Below are 15,548 nucleotides of genomic sequence, written 5' to 3'. Positions count from 1 at the left end.
TTCTATCCCTGTCTCTCTCTCTGTCTATCCCCGTCTCTCTCTCTGTGTGTGTCTCTCTCTGTGTCTATCCCTGTGTGTCTCTCTGTGTCTCTCTCTCTCTGTCTATCCCTCTTTCTGTCTGTGTCTCTCTCTGTCTATCCCTGTCTCTCTCTCTCTCTCTCTGTCTATCCCCGTCTCTCTCTCTCTCTGTGTTTCTCTCTCTGTCTATCCCTGTGTGTCTCTCTGTGTCTCTCTCTCTGTCTATCCCTCTCTCTGTCTGTGTCTCTCTCTGTCTCTGTGTCTATCCCTGTCTGTCTGTCTCTCTGTCTATCCCTGTGTGTCTCGGTGTCTCTGTCTCTCTCTGTGTCTCTGTCTGTGTCTTTTGTGTTTTTCTCTGTGTCTCTCTCTGTGTCTCTCTCTGTCTATCTCTCTCTCCGTCTCTGTCTGTCTCTCTGTGTGTCTCTCTGTCTATCTCTGTGTTTCTCTCTCTGTCTATCTCTCTGTTTCTCTCTGTCTATCTCTCTGTGTCTCTCTCTGTCTATCTCTGTCTCTCTCCGTCTCTCTGTTTCTCTGTGTCTGTCTCCCTGTGTCTCTGTCTCTCTCTGTTTCTCTCTGTCTGTCTCCCTGTGTCTCTGTCTCTCGCTGTTTCTCTCTGTCTCTCTGTGTCTCTCTCTTTGTGTCTATCTCTGTGTCTCTGTCTCTCTGTGTCTCTCTGTGTCTCTCTCTCTCTGTCTCTCTCTGTGTGTCTCTCTCTGTGTCTGTGTGTCTCTGTCTCTCTCTGTGTGTCTCTCTCTGTGTGTCTCTCTCTCTGTGTGTCTCTCTCTCTGTGTGTCTCTCTCTGTCTCTCTGTGTGTCTCTCTGTGTCTGTCTGTGTGTCTCTCTGTGTGTCTCTGTCTGTGTGTCTCTCTCTGTGTCTCTGTCTGTGTGTGTCTCTCTCTGTCTCTGTCTGTGTCTCTCTCTGTCTCTCTGTGTGTCTCTCTGTGTCTCTCTGTGTGTCTCTGTGTCTCTCTGTGTGTCTCTCTCTGTCTCTCTCTGTGTCTCTCTCTGTGTGTCTCTCTCTGTCTCTCTCTGTGTCTCTCTCTGTGTCTCTCTCTCTGTGTGTGTCTCTCTGTCTCTCTGTGTGTCTCTCTCTGTGTCTCTCTCTCTGTGTGTCTCTCTCTGTGTCTCTCTGTGTGTCTCTGTGTCTCTCTCTCTGTCTCTCTCTCTGTGTGTCTCTCTCTGTGTCTCTCTGTCTCTCTGTGTCTCTCTCTGTGTGTCTCTCTCTGTGTCTCTCTCTGTGTCTCTCTGTGTCTGTCTGTGTGTCTCTCTGTGTCTCTCTGTCTCTCTCTCTCTCTGTGTTGAACTTCGCACTCAGATCGTCAGCGAGGCGACTGCGACCCGAGCGGTTAGCTCGGGTCGCATTGGGGCGGGGGGAGGGGCCAACCAGCGAGGCAACGCCGCGATTGGACAGAGGGAGGAGGAGGGGGAGGGGCCTCTATCACTTCCCCAACGAGGCAAAGATTGTGAATATTAATTCACGTTTTGGGGAAATGGCAATTCTTCGTACAGCTGAGAGATCTCTCCGGAATTATTTAAGACAATATTTGGGCATTGAGGCTTTATTCATGGCAGAGAGCAATATCCCTTCTTTATTAGAGATGTCTTTGCGGTTAAAGTAAACAATTAAACGAAACTATATATACTTTTTATTTTACCAGGAAAAGCTGTAGTAGTGTACAGGCCCTTTTCACAAGCGGCCTGGCCAGAAATGATAGCTCAGCTAAATGTCTTCTTACGCGGAAATTGACAGAAGCCGAATATCTTCTTTGGTTCTTTCGGTAAAGTCACCACGTAGAATGAGAATAAAATTATAAATTGATAAAATAAAATAACACAATACATTTCTCATGACGTTTCGGCCACAACACAAGCGACCTTCAGGTGAAGGGACGAGACTGTCTGGCAGAAACGTCGTGATAATTTTATTGCGTTATTTTATTTGATCAATTTATTATTTTATTCTCATTCTACGTGGTGGTGACTTTACCGAAAGAACCAAAGAAGATAAATCCTTGCAGTCACGAAAGCTTTAAATCGACAATTTAACCTTTAAAAACCTTCGGCGCAAGCCCTTGAAACTTACCTACAAGCAAGGGGTCCACTGAGCTGTTAGCTTCTCTTCTTTTAGGAGCGACCTGTCCACAAATGATCGCCCCCCCCAAGCAAGCGGCGTGTTGTCGCGTGGACAATGTCGGCAGCCAAACGCCGTGAATGCGCCGTGGTGATGTTGACTTTAAATGTGGGGCGAAAAAACCGGAGGGCCCGGAGCGAAATCCACGCGACCATGGGGAGAGACGCAAACTCTAAATATACAGCAGCAGCAGCAGGCGTCAGGGTCGGGATCGAACCCACAACCTCCTGTAGACCAGGCGACGTAGTTAACATCTCGTGTGTGACACGTGTCTCAACACACACGCAAGTGAGGACACACACACGGAATACACACACACACACACACTGGGGAACAAACACACACATAAAACACACACACACGGAACACACACACGGGACACACACGGAACACACACACAGAACACACACACGGGACACACACACGGGACACACACGTAACACACACACACGGAACACACACATGGAACACACACACGGGACACACACACGACACACACACACAGAACACACACACGGAACACACACACGGGACACACACACGTAACACACACACACGGAACACACACACACGGAACACACACACGGAACACACACACGGAACACACACACGTAACACACACACCGAACACACACACGTAACACACACACCGAACACACACACGTAACACACACACACGTAACACACACACACGGAACACACACACGGAACACACACACGGAACACACACACCGAACACACACACGTAACACACACACGGAACACACACACGGAACACACACACGGAACACACACACACACGGAACACACACACGGAACACACACACGGAACACACACACGGAACACGACTGGGTGAGTGGGTGAGTGTGTGGGTGGGTGAGTGTGTAGGTGAGTATGTGAGCGACTGGGCGAGTGATTGGGTGAGTGAGTGTATGAGTGGTTGGGTGAGTGGGTGGGTGAGTGTGTTCCTGGGTGAGTGTGTGGGTGGGTGAGTGGGTGGGTGAGCAAGTGAGTGAGTGAGCGACTGGGTGAGTGGGTAGTGAGTGTGTGGGTGAGTGTGTGAGCAACTGGGTGAGTATGTGAGCGACTGGGTGAGTGAGTGTGTGTGTGAGTGAGCTACTGGGTGAGTGGGTGGGTGTGTGATGTGTGAGGTGAGTGTGTGAGCGACTGGGTGAGTGTGTGAGTGAGTGAGCGACTGGGTGAGTATATGGGTGGGTGAGTGTGTGGGTGGGTGAGTGTGTAGGTGAGTATGTGAGAGACTGGGCGAGGGATTGGGTGAGTGAGTGTATGAGTGGTTGGGTGAGTGGGTGGGTAGGTTAGTGTGTGAGTTTCTGGGTGAGTGTGTGGGTGGGTGAGTGGCTGAGTGAGTGGGCGAGTAAGTGAGCGAGTGGGTGGGTGAGTGGGTGAGAGTGTGGGTGGGTGAGTGTGTGAGGAACTGGGTAAGTCAATGTGTGTGTGTGAGTGGGTGGGTGAGCGTGTGAGTGAGTGAGCGACTGGGTGAGTGTGTGAGCGAGTGTGTGAGCAACCGGGTGAGTATGTGAGCGATTGGGTGAGTGAGCGACTGGGTGAGTGGGTGGGTGTGTGAGTAAGTGTGTGAGGTGAGTGTGTGAGCGACTGGGTAAGTGAGTGTGTGTGTGTGAGTGGGTAGATGAGCGTGTGAGTGAGTGAGCGACTGGGTGAGTGGGTAGTGAGTGTGAGTGCCGGACGGGTAACTCTGTCGTGGACAGTGCTGTGGGGGGAGGTCCAATTTCAATTGGCTACTCCCCTCATGGCATCTGTGTCCACCACAGGGGCTAAACGGGGGCTCTGGACGGGTGCGAGGGGCTGGTAACCCCTCCACCTTCAATTAATTACCACTAAACCACGAGTTAAACTGAAATATGTAACTAATAAGCTTGTGCCGGAGGCCCCGGGGGCCAGGCGTCTATGACGTCTCCTGGCCAAACCCCAATTGGCGGAGCCAGGAGATTGAATATCTACCCTCGGGGCTCCTCCATAAACAACGAAAAACCACTACGGGTGGCCACGTGGAATGTTCGAACACTCACTGCGGAGGAGAGGCTGCCACTCCTCTGTCGGGAGCTGGACCGGTACCGCCTGGATCTATGTGACATTCAGGAGGTCCGGTGGACCGGTTCTGGCTCCTGCCACCATGAGGGGTGGACAGTCCTCTACTCGGGGCAGCAGACTGCCAAACAACAGGGTGTGGCTCTTTTGAACAAAAGAATGAAGGGGGCGTGGGAGCATGGCGGTGAGGTGTGGGAAGCTGTAAGCCCCAGGCTACTTTGGGCTCGCCTTCCCATCAACCGGAGGCGAGGAATGGTGGTCGTGGTTACTTATGCCCCCACCGAAGATGAACATCCGTGGAGGGATGCAGGCAAAGCCGATGAGTCAGATGCCTTCTATGACCTCCTGTCACAGGTGCTGGCTAAAGTGGCCCCTCAGGATAGAGTCATCATGTTGGGTGACTTCAATGCCCGAGTTGGTCATGATGCTGGCACCTGGTCTGGAGTGATTGGAGGGCATGGACCAGATCAGCTCAATAACCACGGTAGGAGGCTGCTAGATTTTTGTGCAGCCCATGGGCTTGTAATTACCAACACGCTGTTCCGGCATCGGCGCATTCACACAACATCATGGATGCATGCCGGGTCTAAGCAAGAACATCTGCTGGACTACATAGTGACGGACCAGCGGATGCGAGCCCATGTCCTTGACACCAGGACCTACCGTGGAGCTGATCTGCCCTCTGACCATCGACTAGTCATCTGTAAGATGCGCCTGCCATTCTTCTACTCCGGTGGTGGGTGTACACCCAGGACCCCATTCCAACCTAAATTGGCCTGATCTCAGTTATCTGATGAAAGTTGCAAGCGAGAATTTAATCATCGCTTGTGGCTGGGATTGGCATCGTCCCCGACTCCTCCTGATGTCGAGGGTAAATGGGCGAGGTTTAGGACTGTGACTCATGCAGCTGCAATGGCTGCTTTGGGCACGCGGTCCAGACCTCCCCAGAGACCCTGGCTGACAGAGGAGGTGTTCAGGATGGTTGAGAAAAAGCGACAGGCCCACTGTCATCGGCTACAGAATCCCACGTCAGAGAATGAGGAAGCTTACCGCAGCCTTCGCTCGGAGGTTCGGAGAGCCGTGAGGCGCTGCAAGGATGGGTGGTGGTCGCGGGTTGCTGAGTAGATGGAGTCTGCCTCAGTGGCCCGTGATCACAAATCTCTATTTAACTCCATCAAAAAAGTAACCTGCAGCGCCACACCTATTACCATAATTAGGGTAAAAAACGGTGTTCCAATCTCCACCCCCAGGAACAGGTTTGCAGATTTGCTGAACATTTCTGTGAGGTCCTGGGGGAGGGGAAACCCCTCAGCCAAGAAAACATCGTGGCACAAAGTGGGGATGATCCTGCTGAGGCTGCGGTACCTCAAATATTGGAAGCAGTCACCCCCTGTGAGTGGCTGGCTGAGGTGCCATCTGTTGAGGAAGTACTGAAGGCGATCCAGAGTCTGAGACCAGGAAAGGCACCGGGCAGAGATGATCTCCCAAGCGAAATACTGAGGGAGGGTGGCGTTTGTGCACAGACTGCCCTATATGACATCATAACAACAGTCTGGACCACTGGACGGGTTCCGCAGGATTGGAAGGATGCCCTGGTGGTCCTCCTTTTTAAGAAGGGGGACCACCGGCGGGCAAGGCTGCAATGGCTGGGTTATGTAGCCCGCATGCCCAGCCACTGCATGCCGAAACAGCTTTTGTTCGGCCGGATCGAGGGGGCTAAACGGGCGCGGCACGGGCTAGAGAAGAGATGGAGTGATGTGGTACGGGAGGACGTGGAGCTGAGTGGACTTGCCGATGACTGGTACCAGCGGTGTCAAGATCGGCCTCTGTGGAGGAGGCTCGTGAAGGACGCTACTGGGCAGTTGGAGGTAGTCGCCCTCCAACAACAACGGAGGGTGGAGGAACGACGCTCACAACAACGAGCGGAGCGCCGGGTGGCTAAAGCACAGCAGGTTGGCACAGTAGGGGGCACAGGTGGTGCATCAGCCAGTCATCTCAGTCAGTCGACCCATGGCACCTGGGTCTGCCCCGTGACCTGTCAGCGGGCGTTCGACACTTCACGTAGCCTCAGGGTGCACATAGCCTGGCACAAGCGTCGTGGTGACGTCACCGCCACTTAGTGGTGAATGGCGGTTGTTGTTGTTGAGGTGAGTGTGTGAGCGACTGGGTGAGTGTGTAAGTGAGTGAGCGACTGGGTGAGTGTGTGGGTGGGTGAGTGTGTGGGTGAGTGGTTGGGTGAGTGGGTGGGTGAGTGTGTGAGTTTCTGGGTGAGTGTGTGGGTGGGTGAGTGTGTGAGCGACTGGGTGAGTGATTGGGTGAGTCAGTGGGTGGGTGAGAGAGAGTGAGTGGCTGAGTGAGTGGGCATGTGGGTGAGTGAATGGGTGAGTGGGTGAGTGAGTGGGTGGGTGAGTGTGTGAGCGACTCGGTGAGTGAGTGCGTGGGTGGATCAGTGAGTGGATGAGTGAGGAGGGGCACTGCGGGGTGGGGGAGTGTACAGGGGGTGAGGGGTAATGATTATTATACAGGGCGGTACTAAAGTCAGGACACAGTTTCTTGGGTTTATCTTTAAGTTTATTGTGATTTTGCGAGTTTATATAGGTAGCTCTGCTTAAACGCGTCTCTCTCTCCATCCGTCTCCACTCTCTCTCTTCCTCTCTTCACTGCTGGCCTGTAGGTTTGGGCCGAGCGAGTTCCTGCCGGGGATGTGGCTCTTCAGGAGTTGATTCACCCCGTGGCTTTGTCGGCACGAGGCGACTGCGCGGAGTGTTAAGGGCTCCACCGGGCCCCAAGCCGCTGCCCCAGCACCATCGTAGTAGCCAAACCACCGGTGCTCGGCATGGCCTCTATGAAGGTCTTGCTGGACCTCATGTTGAGCACGGGGTACAACATCGTCCAGGAGAGCAGACAGAGGAAGTTCGGACCGCCACCCGACTGGCAGGGGCCCCCTCCCGCCCGTGGCTGCGAGGTGTTTCTGGGGAGGATCTCGCGCGACCTCTACGAGGACGAGCTGGTGCCCGTGCTGGAGACGGTGGGGAAGCTCTACCAGCTCCGCCTCATGATGGAGCATAGCGGACAGACCCGCGGCTATGCGTTCGCTACCTACGCGACGCTCGCCCAAGCCACGGATGCCGTCAAGAAACTCGACAAATTCGAGATCCGTCCCGGACACCGCATTGGAGTCTGCTTCAGCGTGGACAATCGCCGCCTCTTCATTGGGGGGCTGCCAGAGGACAAGAAGCGAGCGGAGGTGATGATGGCGATGAGCGGTGCCACAGAGGGCGTGGCGGATGTCAAGATGAGCGTCTGTCGCTGGGACAAAACCCTCAACCGAGGCTACGCGTTCATCGAGTACGGGAGCCATCGCGCGGCCGCCATGGCCAGGAAGAAGCTCCTTCGAATCAACTTCCGGCCATGGGGCCGGACCATCAAGGTGGGCTGGGCCATCCCGGAGTGGGACACGGCGGCTGCGGCTGCGGCAACGGAAGACGAGGAGGAGGAGGCGGCGGTGCCAGACCTGCCAGAGCCGGAGTGCACGGCCACCGGCAAAGCCGCACACAGCCTGTTTGAGGGCTGGGGGGCACGTACGTGGCTGTGGTGGGTACCTCTCCACCTGCGGCCTATGCCCATTGCTCTCGAGGCGCTGCCGGAGGCGGCCATGCTGTCGTGGGAGGTGCGACTGTGGATGCTGTGCCGGACCGCCGGCGTCAGCTACCCAATCTTCGAGCTGCACGCTCACTCGGAGCCCGGGATACCCGTGGGCCTCCTCTATAAGGTGTCGATTCCCGGGATGGGAGAAGGCACCGGCATCTTCCCCGCATTTCTGAGCTCCAGCGAGGAGGGAGCACGGGAGGTGGCGTGTCAGCACGCCTACAACATCCTCACCAAGGCGAATCCTCTGAGAATGTGCCCAGCCCCTGCCGCGACACCGCCTCCCAGCCGCCTCTTCCAGGATCCTTGAAGAAAAAACTAATTCATGCGTTTGACATGTCAACGCCATTTCGTTTTGAAAATGTAGCGGAGAAAAATATATTTTGTTCACATCGCATTCTGTTTTGTCAATAATCTCTGTAACGTGCGCCTGCTCTGCAAGGCATGCATTAACCCCTTTCTGTCTCAATTTAATTCCCAGCATGCAATTCTCCAAGCCTCAGATTTTATAACATATTTCGCACAACTTTAATCCTGGTAAATATATTATTTTCTTTAAAAACACGAGCATTATATTTAGTCTATTGCATGGCTAAAGTATTCTAAGTAAAAATATAAATTGTATTAAACCAATATTTGATCATCGCTATGATAAATATATTTCTACCTACAATATACAAATGAGAATAAAATAATAAAATAAAACAATAAAATTCTCACGACGTTTCGGCCACAACACAAGTGGCCTTCTTCAGGTGAAAGGAACAAATCTGTCGGGACGACAGAGCTACAATGAACGCTGCTAAGCTTCGCAGCGTCTTTTAAGCCGGTTGAGAGAAGTGAGGCAACTTGACAAAGGGGTTTACATATCAAACAGGAGAGTTTAGCATTGAAGCAGTTGAGGGATTAGCTTGTGACTGGTCACAGAAGTAGCTATGTTGAAGTGATTTCATCACCTTTATTATGAATGATTTCATCACCTTTATTATGAATGATTTCATAACCTTTATTATGAATGATTTCATCACCTTTATTACGAATGATTTCATCACTTCGTCTCCATTCGGAGGAATCTCGTTTCTTGGCTTCCACTCCATCGAGTGTCCTTGAATGTTGGTCATGAAACCCTTCCAGTGATGTGTCCTGCCCAAGCCCGCTCACTTTTGAATGTTTTCATCAACCTACTGGTTTTCTGATCCACGTGTTCTTCTTCCTGTCTCTCGGCGCAATTTACAAGTGTGCGTCTCGACAAGCCTATTTACGTTATTTCCAGTTTTCGTTCAGTGTTGTTGTCGGTTGATGGCTGTGTCTCTAAACCGTATATCACAGCAGGCAGTACGCACCAATTCAACATTTTAGTCTTCAGGCCACGTTGCTATGTTACCTTTATTTATCAACCGTGAGGTTTTTTTTGGGTTAGCTCATGTAAATGTGTCGTTAAATCCACCACCACCCCCCCAACACAGCCAATCAGCAAGGTTTGTCACGTAAACAAAGCATGCCAATTCATACTCTTTGGTTCTATTCGGTAAAGTCACGTAGGTAAAAAATAAAACAAAAATCACGACGTTGTTTTATTTTTTACCTACGTGGTGACTTTACCGAATAGAACCAAAGAGTATGGATCCATGCAGTCACGAAATCTTCAAATCTAGAATTCATGCCAATTCAGCACACCGGTTGGTTGTGTGTTGGATAATAAACCCCCACACAACATTTACAATTCGAGTACTGTGATGTTTTGCCATTAATTACAGCCAGCCTCATCAGGCAGCAGCAGCCAGAGCTATGGAGAAATCCTCCTGTTTCCATATACATATAAAAACCTATGGATATTGGTCACGAAAGCCTAAGTGTTGAATTGTCAAGTTCAGCGTTCTAAACTCCAACTTGCTCACATCTACCTTTTTACGTAAATATTTTGATCCTGGTCCATCTTAAAAAGCTGTCCCAGGTGAGCATTAATCTGCTGTTTCCAGTTGTGTGTTTGTTTTAATGTAAAATGAGCACAGTACTTCCCCATGTGTTTGCACAGTTACCCTGTGCATGAACGTACGGCCGACACTAAACACGTAACACCAGAGTGAAACTCGGTCATCTGAAATGTAAGCAATAGTGTCCCCCTGCTCGACATTGACATTGTGGTTGGTGATATTCTTTGTTCTTTCGGTAAAGTCACGTTGAAGGGAAACAATAAAACAATAAAATATATATAAAACAATACAATTCTCACGACGTTTCGACTGTAATACAGTCATCATCTTGCTGTTGGTTTTTTCACACCTGATGATGAATGTTTGTGTTACTGTCGAAACGTGAGAATTTTATTGTTTCATATATATTTTTATTATTTTATTGTTTCCCTTCTACGTGGTGACTTTACCGAAAGAACCAAGAATATGAATCACTGTAGTCACGAAAGCTTTAAATCGAAATTGGGTTGGCGCTCAACTTTGTTGGTGGATCTGAGTTACAGGTGGACATTCCACATTCATATGGCCAGGATTGGATTATGTGGAGCATAACCGCGAGTGACCTGGCCACAAAAGCGACGCGTTAGCAATCACCAGAGAGACCATGAGCTGACTTCATTCCTGACCAAGGATTTTAACTTTTAACCCATCCAAATGCGAGTTGTGCTGTCTAACAACAGCACTGCGTAAGCTAGAAACCGAATCTTCTCACAGTACAGCCATAATCCTAGCCCGGGTCCAAATCCCACGGTATTTGTACTTTTGGGGGTAGTCACTTTTTCAAGCCCTGTAGGCCTCCTCTTTCACGTCGGCATATTATCCGCAAATCTTCCAATATCCGCTGCTGGCAGCGGATTTACAATTGCTGTTGTCGCTACCTTCGGACCACTGATATATTTTAATTTGAGTTGATTTGTAGATTTCCCACAAAAAATGTACATCTACCCTGATAAAGACCTTGCTGGAGTGGCCATCGTGCAGCGTGTCCACGTGTCACGTGCTTGTTCTTGCCGCACGGCTGCTGATGTAGACGCAGGGCAATGACCACAATGTCACATTCGGGTGGTCAAGTCAGACAACCGCGTCAGGAGCGGCGAAGCGCGTCACCGCCGTGACGATGTCACCTTCGTATATATTTGTAAACTTTTTAGGCATAAGCGATTAGGCAGTAACACCGACGATCCAGGAAACAAAAAAGATTGTGTTACGTAGCGCAATCAGTGGCTGGCGAACGTTCCAACGCAACCGTACGTGACTCGCGAGAATGAAGGAACGGAAACGCTGAGAAATTAAAAACGTAAATGACACAACGGTGTCTAAAAGATGTGGATTACTTCACCTGGTTATAGAGGAGGTCGTGAGTTTGATCCTAATGCCTGCTGCACATTCGGAGTTTGCCTGTCTCTCCCCAACTCATCGCGTGGATTTTTATCTGGGTTCTCTGTTTTTCCACCCTCCAGATTCTAAATCAACGTCACGATTTCAGACTATCTGGCTGCCATAAAGTTTCACGTTATGATGGGCCACTTCGTTGAGCTGTCATTTGTGGCCAGGTTGCTTCTGATCAAAAGCTTTACTTGAGAAAATGTTAATAATACGGTTACAAAGACAAAGACCCCCCCCACCACGGAACCTACACAGACTGTCGGGGCAAGCGCTGTCAGCGAGCACCTATGAAGGCCGGTACTGTGGCACACGAGGGGGTGGGTGGCCAACACCACGCCCGTCCGCCTTTGTCTCCCCAGTGATGATGTTTAAACATTGCACCAGGTACTCATTTGAGGCTGAATCGACATAGGGGAAACCCAGGACAGGTTCAGATAATACTGGTAGGAACGAAGTTGTAAACTGAGTGTACCAGCCTGCAATAGATTAATGTGTCCGTCCGTCGGTCCCCTTTCAATACTTTAACGAAGTGAAATCTCGTGCTGTTGGGTGTAAAATCAGCAATAATCTCTCTGTGTGTGTGGCGTTTGAATGTGATCGCTGCATTGCGTGTGATGTTAATCCTCTTCATAATTTATCCGTTTATTTATTTACGTGATATAATTTTTTTCATAATTTAACCGTTTATTTATTACGTGATATATATTTTTTTAAGTGCAAAATAAAACACGCAGGCACACATCCCTCGTGTCCTGGCGGGCCCCGGGCCCAAGCGCAAGCGCAGGGCCTGCCTTGCCTGATTTCGCTGCCGGACAAAAGCCCTCGTCGTCCCGGCGCTCCCCGGGCCCGTGCCAGGGCCTGCCTTGCCTGATTTCGCTGCCGGAGAACTCGCGCACCTTGCCGCGCGACGGAGTCCGGGTGAGACCGTGGTAGGTCCAATACGGTTATGTGGCCGATGTGATTTGTTGGTGAGCTAATTAAATCCACGCGTGTTCGTCATTCTGCCGCTTAAGTTTTAATTGTACCCCGTCTCTCAATGCAATCGTAAGCACGCGCGTTGATTTAAATTGTTAAGGTTGACGCTTCTCGAACGTATGACACACACTGCCGTGTACTGTATTATTATTTTACATTGATATTACAATACGTAGCGTGGACACAATACATGTTGTTGCTACGGTATTACTATTTTTTTAACTATGTTAAGTTTACCAGGAGTAAGGCCCTCCCCAACTGAGCTGCTTTGTACCTTTTTTTGAGAAGGTGACCTGATCATCACAGATGATAGCTCAACCAAAGAGTATCATCATCATCATCGCGTGGAAATGTATAGCAGCAGTCAAATACTCTATAGCAGGGACTGGTGGAATGCACAATTATTGCATACCGTGATCATAACAATATTAACTTGACCGGGCATGGTCGAGTTATAACTATAAAACTACTGTAAAAACTTTTTATTTAAAGCTTTCGTCACTGCAGGGATTCATATTCTTGGTTCTTTCGGTAAAGTCACGTAGGTAGAAAAAAAATATATCACGACGTTTCGATCGCAACACAAGTAACCGTCTTCAGGTGAATAATATTAAAATATTTTTTAACACGCTTTTAAGAAACGTACAAGTAATGAAAGAACTCCACGACTCCAGGAAGTGGCCCGAAGCTTGGCCACGACGCAAGGGACCGTGGTCCATTACAGCCAACATCAGTTGAGCGTGGACAATTAGACCCAAGCCGAAACATAACATGTAAAAAAAGAGTGTTTAAAAATATATTTCTTTTTTAATGATAGAATATAGTAATTGTCATCAGTATGCCATAAGTATACCAAGTTTGCAGTCGATACCACATTGGGAAGTGGGTTCAAATTGAGTTACAAGATTTGAGGATACGATAAGGACAACAGACAGTGAGCTAAATAAAAGCTTGTAGTAAAAAGAGGAGGAATCTTTTATTCTTTGTTTTTTTCGGTAAAGTCGCGTAGAAATAATAAAATAACATAATAGTGTACGTCGTTTCGATTGCAACACAAGCAATCATCACCAGGTACAGAAGAGCTAAATTTACGAGAGAGAGGAGACACACAACCGCAGATATATACAGACACAGATACAACAGGGGATACAGAGAGAGAGACACGTGGGAGCACACTAAACCAAACAGGTTTTAGCAAGATTTGGAAATCATATAACGCAACACAGACGGTCAAAACACAATTAACGCAAGGTCAGGTTGATTATTACGTTTTACTGGTAGGAACGAAGTTGTAAACTGAGTGTACCAGCCTGCAATAGATTAATGTGTCAGTCCGTCCGTCCGTCCCCTTTCAATACTTTAACGAAGTGAAATCTCGTGCTTTTGGGTGTAAAATCAGCAATAATCTCTCTGTGTGGCGTCTGAATGTGCTCGCTGCATTGCATGTGATGTTAATCCTCTTCATAATTTAACCGTTTATTTATTACGTGATATATATTTTTTTAAGTGCAAAATAAAACACGCAGGCACACATCCCTCGTGTCCTGGCGGGCCCCGGGCCCAAGCGCAAGCGCAGGGCCTGCCTTGCCTGATTTCGCTGCCGGACAAAAGCCCTCGTCGTCCCGGCGCTCCCCGGGCCCGTGCCAGGGCCTGCCTTGCCTGATTTCGCTGCCGGAGAACTCGCGCGCCTTGCCGCGCGACGGAGTCCGGGTGAGACCGTGGTAGGTCCAATACGGCTTCGACGTCGGAGCCTCTCACGCTCGGCCCTCATTCACACCATACACACTGCAACGCACCATAAGAAGGGCTCGCGATTCGGCGTGTGATGGGGGTATTCTGGCGTTTGTTCGCGGCCACTCGGACCTGGGCAGTGGTCTGAGTTGGCCCATAGGGTAGTCGCGGCAACGGCAGGTTCGTCCGTGGTTGTCGGATCAATCGAGGGTGTGGAATTTCGCGTGTTGGTCGATACTGGTGCGTCGGCGACGATCATTTCGGATTTGATTTACAATATACTGCCCGTACGATGCCGCCACTTGGAACGGGTTTCTATCCCGTGTTTCGCCGCTAATGGCAGTTCACTGGGCTTTATTGGGCAAATTCGGGCGCAAATTTCGATTGGAGACATTAAATTGGCAGGGCCTATTTTGGTCTCTTCTTCCCTCGCCGTGCCGTGTTTGTTAGGCACTGATTTTCTCGCGAAAATGCCTATTAAGATCCTTGTAGATCAAGGCTGCATCGAACTCCCGTCGGGTCGACGGATGGCGTTCTTGCCCACACCCTCACATCCGCGCATGGCTAGTGCCTCGGTGCAGGCGTTTGTCGCGAGCACAGTCCGCATTCCGCCAGGGACACAAATGCTCGTGCCCTTGCAACTTAAAAAACCGCTAGCCCCGGAGGCTTCGGCACATGGCATTTTGCTGGGGCCTTCAAACGCAGCTGCTAAGGGGTTAGATTTGGTGGCTGCACAGACCCTCGTAGCAGCCGACAGGGAGCCGTTCTTGCAGGTTTTGAATGTCGGATTGTCCACAACCGTCATTCCGCAAGGAACTGTGCTCGCTCACGCGACCCCGGTGTCGTTGGGGACCGGAGTCGCGGGACACGTGCATGACACGCCGCAGGTCCCACCTCCTTCCGAATCGGATGAGAGATGGTTGGACGCGCTCTGCACAGACACGGGTGATCTGTCTCATTCGCAGCGAATTAAATAGCGCGCTGTTCTGCGAGAATTTTCCGATGTCTTCAGTAAATCTAAATTTGATATTGGCTGCACCAAGCTGCTGCGTCACCACATTGATACGGTTGACGCTGCCCCGAATCGACAAAACCCATTTCGGCTTAGCCCGGCGGAGAAACAGCATGTTAAATCGGCTGTGGATGACATGCTGAAGGCCGATATAATTTCTCCCTCCACTAGTCCCTGGGGTGCTCCAATAGTGCTGGTCAAAAAGCACGATGGCAGTCTCCGTTTTTGCGTTGATTTTCGGCGCCTAAATAAAATCTCGGTAGCGGACGCCTACCCTCTCCCTCGTATGGACGAGTCATTGGATGCCCTGGCAGGGGCGCACTATTTCTCCACCTTGGACCTTCTGTCGGGGTTTTGGCAACTCCCCCTCGACGAATCGTCAAAACCTGAGACTGCTTTTCGGACACCACAGGGCCTTTTCGAGTTTAATAGATTGCCCATGGGTCTCCACTCGGCCCCAGCGATGTTCCAGAGGCTCATGGAGCTGGTCCTCACTGGGCTCCAGTGGGACTCATGTCTCATTTATCTTGACGAGGTCATCGTCTTTAGCCGCACGTTCGGCGAACACATCGAACAGTTTCGTGCTGTCTTCTTGAAAATGCGGGC

This window comes from Petromyzon marinus, unplaced genomic scaffold (genome assembly GCF_048934315.1).
Source record: "Petromyzon marinus isolate PM22_M1 ecotype Great Lakes invasive population unplaced genomic scaffold, UKy_Petmar_22M1.pri1.0 PM_G_Scaffold_155, whole genome shotgun sequence".
NCBI classification, from domain to species: Eukaryota; Metazoa; Chordata; class Hyperoartia; order Petromyzontiformes; family Petromyzontidae; genus Petromyzon; species Petromyzon marinus.
The sequence above is the reverse complement of the archived record's forward strand: the minus strand, read 5'-3'. Positions refer to the sequence as shown.